Raw genomic sequence first — 9,170 nt, forward strand, 5'->3', positions numbered from 1 at the left:
CTCCATTCGCTCCACCAAAGCCACCCTCCCCGCCGCGCGGATACATTGGCGCCGTGGTCCGTCGAGGGGACGCACGGCGATCCTCTCGCTCCCACAATACGCTCTCGTAGACTCCCATCCTCTAGCCGTGCCACCACCTCTGGCTACGTTCTTGTGGAGGCGCACGGCGGTCAGTGCTACCACTGCTGGCGGCGTTCATGTGGAGATGCACGGCGATCAGCTTCTCCCACGATACGTGCATTCTAGACTCAGGCTCCGTTCATGTCGGTGTAGCGCTGAATGTTAGCTGATAGACGCTGTTAATCTCACTGTTTGCCGGAGTAGTTTACTGTCAATATATTCTGCTTAAGAAGCTTCCTTGCCCTGTTCTGCACTCAATCTGCTTAGCTAAGATGGCATGCCAAGGCCGATTAGTTGCTAAAATATCCTGCCATATATTTATTGTGACGTAGATTGACATGGTCTAGTAGCCAATCTGTTAGGTGAAATAGCTCTACACCGTTTTATACTCGATCTTTGTTGCTGCGATGGCGTTGGATAGTTTGATGGCTGTGTGCTCGGCCTCATTCACTGCTGAAATAGCCTGCCATAATTTAGCACTCAAATATGTTTGCTGAATTAGCTTTACATATATTTCGTTACTTAGATCTGCTCGTCCAAATATCTTGCCATAGCTTTAGACATCGACCTAGGTATTTTTTCTGGACTTCATAAAAAGCATATATGTTTTTCCTGTAATACCTAGTAGAAGAACTAATTTGTATGTCTAACAGATGGACAGGGCTTCGATAACTTCTGCTCGAAGATTCTCCGCTGCATATGTCGAGGGGGTTGAAAACTTCATGAACTTTATTAGAGCTGAGTACGATGGTCCGAAATCAGATGTGCTCTGCCCATGTAGCAGTTGTATGAATTCAGTTACAAGACCTCAGTCAACTATGCAAAATCATCTACACTTGTATGGGATGTCGGTCACATATACTAGGTGGGTTCATCATGGTGAAGCTGTGAACGTCAATGTTATTGACTACGTGGAAGCAGCAGATCACCATCCTGATCTGCCTGATGCTCAGGTGGAAGGGGAGGAGGAGGTGGTGGTGGCAGAGCCAGTGAGTTTGACCAACATTGAAACAATGCTATGAAATGCTCGTGCTTTCCGTGAACTTTCACCTGTAGAAGAAAAATGGTGGGCCCGCATGTTGGAACAATGCAACGTTGCTGTCACCCTAGGAAATAAGCTGTCAGTATTCGCAGCTATGGCCACCTTTCTTCAGGTGAAGACATCTGAGCGGATGACCAACAAATCATTCGATGCGATGTTGGCTGCTTTCCGCAAATCTTTCCCAGATGCATCTGAGCTGCCACACACCTACAGTAAAATGAAGAATTTCCTTCGTGCAGTTGGAATTAGATATAATATGATCCATGTTTGTAAGAATAATTGTGTTCTGTTCCGGAAGGATTATGCCAACTTAAGTGCATGCCCAAAATGCAAATCATCAAGATGGAGAGATGGCGATGCTGTGAAGAGGATTCCTCATAATGTTCTGAGACTTTTTCCAATTACACCAAGATTGCAGTGGTTGTTTCATGATGCTAAAACAAGAGAGGATGTACATGGCATTCTAGGAACCAGGAGTACGGAGATCAGAATGTAATGAGCCATCCATCTCATGGTAGTGAGTGCAAAAGCTTCAATGATAAACACAAAAAGTTTGCTGCTGACCCGACAAACATTAGACTTGGCTTAGCTTCAGATGGATTTAACCCATTTGGCCACTAGAGCACCACATATAGCATGTGGCCAGTGCTTGTTATTCCTTACAACATGCCTCCAAATGTCTGCACCAAAGAATCAAACTACATGATGGCCTTGCTCATCCCAGGTCCAAAAAGTCCTGGAAAGGATTTTGATTTGTTCATGGAGCCTCTTGTGGAGGAACTTCAACAGCTATGGAAGGGTGTTCTCACTCGAGACCTATATAGCAGCCCACCAGCTGATTTCTTTCTACGTGATGTTATAATTTGGTGCATCGATGATTATCCGGCTTTGGGCACTATGTCAGGGCGAACGACACATGGTTACAATGCATGTGTTCGCTGTGACAGGAATCCGTTGTCATACGCAATACTTAGCAAGATCTGTTACATTGGACACCGTCGTTTCCTTGCCAAGGACAAGCCGCATCCTAGAAAATACTAAAGACATGTGTTCAATGCAAAGCATGAAAACCGTGATGCGCCACAGAGGCTCACCGCCGATGAGTTGTAAGTGGAATTATAGAAGGTCAGGCATATTACACCAGGAAACCATCCTGGTAATGGTAGCGGGAAAAGGAAGCATGGCAAGGCAGAAGAGAGATTATTGTTTACCCGCAGGTCCACTTTGTGGGACTTGGAGTATTGGAAAGATTTGGATCTGCAGCATAATCTTGATGTGATGCACATCGAGAAAAATATATGTTACAACATTATCGGCACACTTCTTAATATTGAAGGCAAGACAAAAGATACCTTAAAATCTAGGATTGATTTGACACACCTGGGTATCAGAAAGGATTTGCAGGTGCAAGATGAAGGTAAACCACGGGATATGACACCAGCTGTGTACGTCTTGGACAAGGTAAAAAGAAAATTCTGCGAGGTCCTGTCAAATGTGAGATTCCCACATGGATTGGCTTCCAACCCTAAAAGGAGAGTAAGTGCAGATGGAAACAAGGTACAAGGGTTGAAAACTCATGACTGCCACGTCCTACTTCAAAGGGTTTTACCTGTTATCCTTAGAGGATTGGCCGCCCTGGCTTATATAGAGCGGTTGCAGAGTTGGGACAATTCTTCAGGGAACTCTGCAGTAGAAATATCAGGATAGATGCTTTGGAGCATCTTAGAGACAAGATACCAACTATCCTATGCGACCTTGAGAAGATATATCCTCCAGCCTTCTTTGATGTGATGGTGCATTTGGTTGTTAATCTACCTGATGAGGCACTACTTAGAGGTCCAGTACAGTATGGCTGGATGTACCCTATTGAAAGGCGGCTAGGCACTTTCAAGGGCTATGCTAGGAATAGAGCTAGACCCGAGGGTTCCATTGCAGAGGCCTACATTGCTACAAAAGCAAAGAGGTGGGTGAAGACAGTTGATCAGCTTAGCAAAGAGGTGGGTGAAGACAATCCCGGGCTCAATGTTTTTGATTATTCTGTTCGAGTTAAAGGGAAGAGTCGACAAGAGGACAAACCTAAAGATTTGGACAAAATGGTTTGGTATGTGTTGAACAACTGTCCTGAGATACTACCTTATATCAAGTAAGTGAAGTACTGCAGCTTATACATCGTAATCTACTAAACTTGCAGCACATTCTTATATATTTAGATGTTTCACGCGATCACTATGTTGTGCAACATCTACAAAGAGGAGTTACTGCCGCAAAATCCAAGAAACATGGACAAACTGGTTATGGCAGGATTTGCGAAATGGTTCAAGAACCATGTAAGCTTTTGAAGTGCATTGTTAGTTTTTTTAATATATTGAGTACATAAGATGATCAGCTTGTCTATTTTCTAACAATAGGTTAATAAGATGTGGGAGGATGGGCAGGAAGTTGATGATGCCCTTTACTCACTAGCAATGGGTCCTGATACTCGGGTAAGACATTATGAATCTTGCGTTGTTGGAGATGTGCGCTACAACACCCTTGCACGAGACGAAGGCAGGAAGACACAAAACAGTGCCATCATGAGCACGGATACATATGACAAAGAGACAACTGAAATGTATGCTAACATAACAGACATTGTTTAGTTGCAGTATATCTCCAGTTTCGACGATCATTGGTGTGTGGTTCTGTTGTGCTGTCGTTGGTATAACCTGTTTTCCAGGATCGCAAAACCCAGAGTTGATGATTATTTCTAATCCATCAATGTCAAGGCGGCGTACCAGACCAACGAGCCTTTTATTTTGGCAAATCAAGCAACACAAATATTTTCCTTGGAAGACACATTTGCACGTAGCGATCACTGGAGAGTATTGCAAAGGTTTGAGCAGAGGAATTCGTTTAATGAAGTTGCACAACAAGATGATGCTTACACTGCTCCTGATGTACAAGATAACACAGATGTTCCTAATATCTTTGAGAACCATCACGTCAATGACGCCGGCAAAAAGATTGCCTATCATGCTGTGGACATACAAGAGTTGATCAAGAAGAAGCCAACATTCGAGGATGTTGAGGACGAAGAAGAAGATGACACCATGGGGAATTACAATTCAGACTGATGCACATGGCGAGGATGTTGACGTTGCTCCTGTGGATGATGATTACATTGCTTTTGTCGTATTTGTCTGTAGAAGACGTTTTTTATCTACTATGTGAAATTGTGTTTGCTATGACAACTGAAACCTAATGAACATGTTGTTTAGTATTTTGCTGTGAGAACATCACTTGTTATGTATGCTGATTTGTGTTTGGTGATTGTATGACAACTAAAACATGATGACATTGTTGTTTACTTGTACTTATATTTGGCTGTGAAACTTGAATTTGATGACATAGTTTGCTGTTGGACTACAATTTGCTCGACATCTTCAAATGAGAACAAAGCTGACCCGACAGGGCTTCTGCTATTTATTTATTTATGAGCAAAAGGGGATACCCCCTGATTTCTGTTAATAGAAATCATTAGATGTTCACAACACTAGTCCCAGCCTGCTACACAGGTATCATTCATTACTAGTTTCAGCAAAGTGCTCATGTCGTAGCCACTGAATACATCACGAGTGCTACATACACTACAAATAAAGAGACAATCATCCTACAGAGCACATCGATTTTGCCCATTATCTTCACAAGATCTTTCATCTCCTCATTAATGTCAAGGTCGTTCAGCAGCTGTTGCTTGGCCATGATCAGAGGAACTACATCTTTAACCTTCTGCTCTGCATCTTCCTCTTCTGCCGTTCCTTCAGTTACTTGTCCAACAGCCCAACCTACTGGTATTGGGATTCCTTGGCTAACCAAATAATCGGCGTAGTTGCATTCCCCCACATCAGCAACTTCCTAGAAATACAAATCACATGAATCTTCCCTTTTCTGCATGAATCAAACTGGAAGATCATCAACCAAACTATTAAAAAAATCAGCAACTGAAAGCAGTAGAATAACACTTAAGCATATTTTTACCCCATGATTCAGGCATTTGTAGAAGACTCGGACAGGGTTGAGGATTGTGGTTGAGACGCGACAGATGACTCTGCGTGATTTGCAGCAGTGGCACCACACCAACGGCAGCGGGTTGCGATGAGCAATCCGTTGTGGTGCGCGTGCCGGCAGGGGTGTGATGAGACCCACAGGCGATGGTACGGGTGGCGACTTGGCGCATATCTGGTGGACAAGCAGCCAGCGGACATGGTTGCTGCGGCCAGAGCTTCTGATGCTAGGTAGAGTAAGTAGATAAGAGGAGAAGAGAACGTTGGATATGTCAGTTTCATTACTTGCAGAGTAGCATAGCACCATATATAGTCATAGTCTAGGTTTGGATTCGAACCAGCTACAGGAGCACGTCTCTCTTTTTTCTAAAACTCGGCAACGTCTCTTTACTGATACACTAGCTTGTTCCGTACGCCTTCCCAAGTCTTTGATTTTCTTTCTCTTTTTTGGGGGGAGGAAGGAAGCAGGACAAAATTGAGAGTTCCTGGGACTTGTAAACCAAGGGTGCTAGTCACATATGTGGCGAACGTTCCCTGTGAGGACGACGGCAGATGAACGCATTTTCCTCACAGTTTTCTTCCTATATATAAAAAAGTATGCTACTTGGTGTCCGCTTAGTCAACAAACAATTGTGCCAACCTTGACCGTTGGATTGACATTCAACGTCTATCGTGTTTCTTCAGTCTCTTCTTCCTCGAGCCGCCAAAGCCAAACCAGCGCCGGCAGGACCGCCTGCTCCCGCCTCCCACGGCTGGTTGTGATCTTCCCCGGCTCCTGTTCGTTCCCGTTCGAGGCCTCACCATCGTCCTCCGCCTTGGTTCGCTCGCCACGGCGCCGCCCTTCGGTGTTGTCAACATGGTCAACAACCGAGAGGAATAAGGAGATGATTGTACATGGTATGGATGACAGTAGGGACCCAGCAGCACGCGCAATAATTTTGTTTTTTCGGGACGGGGAAGGGTATCAACTGGGTTGTGCGGGACCCGTGGCCCGTCTAGCCCAGGATTTTATTTCATATCTTTAGCACATGACCAGCCTAGTTTGTTTTCTTCCTTTCTGAAAAATGGCTAGCCAGCTATTTTGTTTTTTGCAGAATAACCAACATAGGCCTACTTGCTTTTCTACGCCCTGCTGGGCCGGAAATCTTTCAAGATGAGGTGGGATGCATTTTTCCTAGAAAATGGGCTATAAGTAATAAGAAATGGGCTATAAGTAATAATAAATGGGCTGTAAAATGAAAAAATACAGCAAACAGGCAATTAGTTCCAAAATATTGTTTTCTTTCGAATTTTGATATTTTCAATTTCATTGTTTTTGTGCGGGTAAAATTTTATTGAATTTAAAGTAAGGTATATTTAGATTTAAAATTAATTTGAATCTGGCTAGAAATTTCGGGTTGTATGCTGTTTGGGACAGATTTGGAGGCTGACTTGTGGGTCTACTAGGTTCACGTGTACTTTGGCTTTGTCAACTTAGTCCACAAATGATTGTAGCAGCAGTGACCATTGGATGTTAATCCAACGGCCGTGCTGCTTCTTCAATATCTGATCTTCTTGCTCCAGCCGCCCAAACCAGCTCCGGTGGGACTGCCTGCTCCCGCCTCCCATGGCCGGCTGTGCTGCCGCACAGGCCGCACCGCCGCACCCTACTTCATTGCTGGCCAGGCCATTCCTCTACCACCCACACCTCCTGTTATTTTCTGATGATGGCAGCCGGACCAGTAAACCCTCGTACTCCCCACCGCGTGGGCAACCATTGCCGAGTCTTCCCCGGCTCCGTGTTGTTCCCTTCCTAGGCATCGCCGTCGTCCACCACAATGGTGCTCTCGGCGTGGCCTGGTCAACGTGGTCAATGAACGACATACACCGGCCGTGGACTGTACGTGGAGAGGCTGACAGCTGGGTCCACGGCCACACACAAGGAAATGCCTCCTTATTACGCGCAAAATAGTAATTCCTCCACCTGACAGCTGGGACCCACCGGAAGGGCCTGTGTATTTCACGAAAAAAAACATTCCCCCCGCTGACATGTCGGACCCGCCAGCTATATCTTCGCATGCAAGGAAGTGCCTCCTTATTACGCACATAAAATGAATACCCCTTGCTAGCTGGGACCCACCATAGTGGGACGATGACTTGTGGGCCAACTAAGTTGATGGGGACGGAGGGCTTTTACAACTTAGTCAATATGAATGATTCTAGCTCCAGTGATCGTACGGTGTCCATCCAACGGCCGTAGTGCTTCTTCAACCTCTAGTCTTCTTGCTCCAGTCGCCCAAAGCAGCGCCTGTCTTGCGCATGATCCTGCCTCCCGTGGCCGCCTGTGCTGCCGCGGAGGCATCACCTCTCCCTACTATTCCCACTGCTGGCCAGGCCCTGCGGCGATGGCAGCCTCACACCACAGCCGAACCAGTGAACCCTCGTATTCCTCTCAGCGCGGTCTTCCACTGTCGTGTCTTCCCCGGCTCCGTGGCGTCCCCTTCCTAGGCCTCACCATCGTCCACAGCCGTGGTGCTCTCTCCGCGGCCTGGTCAACATGGTCAAGGAACGACTTCCATCGGACGTGGACTGTACGTGGAGAGGCTGACAGCTGGGTCCACGCCCGCAGCAAGGAAGTGCCTCCTTATTATGCGGAAAATAATTATTCGTCCACCTGACAGCTGGGACCCACCGAACGGGCCACTATATTTCATGGAAAAAACGTTTCCCCTGACTGCTGGGACCCACCAACTACATCTTCGCACGCAAGGAACTGCGTCCAGGCAAAAAAAATAACGATTCACCCCCCTGACTGCTGGGACCCACTAGCTACATCTTCGCATGCAAGGAAGTGCGTCCGGGCAAAAAAATGATTCGCCCCCTGACTGTTGGGAGCCACCAGCTACATCTTCGCATGCAAGGAAGTGCGTCCGGGCAAAAAAAACAATTCCCCCCCCCTCTAACTGTTGGGACCCACCAGCTACATCTTCGCATGCAAGGAAGTGCGTCCGGGCAAAAAAAATGATTCGCCCCACTGACTGCTGGGAACCACCAGCTACATCTTCGCACACAAGGAAGTGCCTGACAGTCGGGACCCACCTGGTCGAAGCGTACGTAGCGTTGTCATTCTGGTCGCGAACGTGTACGTACATATATACTGGTCGATGTAGAGGCACACACATGTCTTAGTAGAGGCGCGTACGTGTCGTAGTAGAGGCGCGCGCGTAGCATGTACACGTACATACAACGGACAGTGTGCAAGAAAGAAAATATGGCCACGTATGTGTACATATGGGCGGGGTCTCGAACGCCTACTCGCGCATACGTACGGCCAGGGCTCGTGTACATGGCTGGGTCGGAACGGAGAAACAGCATCGTCATCGTGTTCATGGGGAGGCAACGGAATATGTCGTGTTCATGGGGAGGCAACGGAATGTGTCGTGTTCATCGAGAGGCAACGGAACACGTGGGAGCCAACCGGCTTGGATGGAATAGGCGATGGAAACGAGGCCTGGCGTACCGCAGAATGGAGGAAACGGCCTTGTGTTCAACCGGCCACGTTCGAAACGGGATCTTGTTCATCGGGAGGGGTCTGGCATACCGCAAAATGGAGGAAATGGACCTCCTACGGTCGAAACAGGGGTCCTGTTGATCGGGAGGGGTGTGGCGTACCGCAAAACGGACGAAATAGACTTGTGTTGGAGCGCTACGGTCGAAACGGGCTCCTGTTCATCGGGAGGGGTGTGGCATACCGCAAAACAGGATTCCACGGGATATTGTTCATCTCCACCATCGACCTTATCCAGCCTCCACGGGCTACCGTTGGCCTCCTCCACCCTCCATGTGCTCCTGTTCATCCAGCCTCTACCGTGCGCTACTCCACCGGCTACTGTTCAACCACCCCTCCACCGTCTACTGTTCATCCATCCCTCCACACCACGGGGTCCTGTTCATCCATAGGCAACACCACCGCTCACTGTTCATCC

This window comes from Triticum dicoccoides, chromosome 3B (assembly GCF_002162155.2).
Source record: "Triticum dicoccoides isolate Atlit2015 ecotype Zavitan chromosome 3B, WEW_v2.0, whole genome shotgun sequence".
NCBI lineage: Eukaryota > Viridiplantae > Streptophyta > Magnoliopsida > Poales > Poaceae > Triticum > Triticum dicoccoides.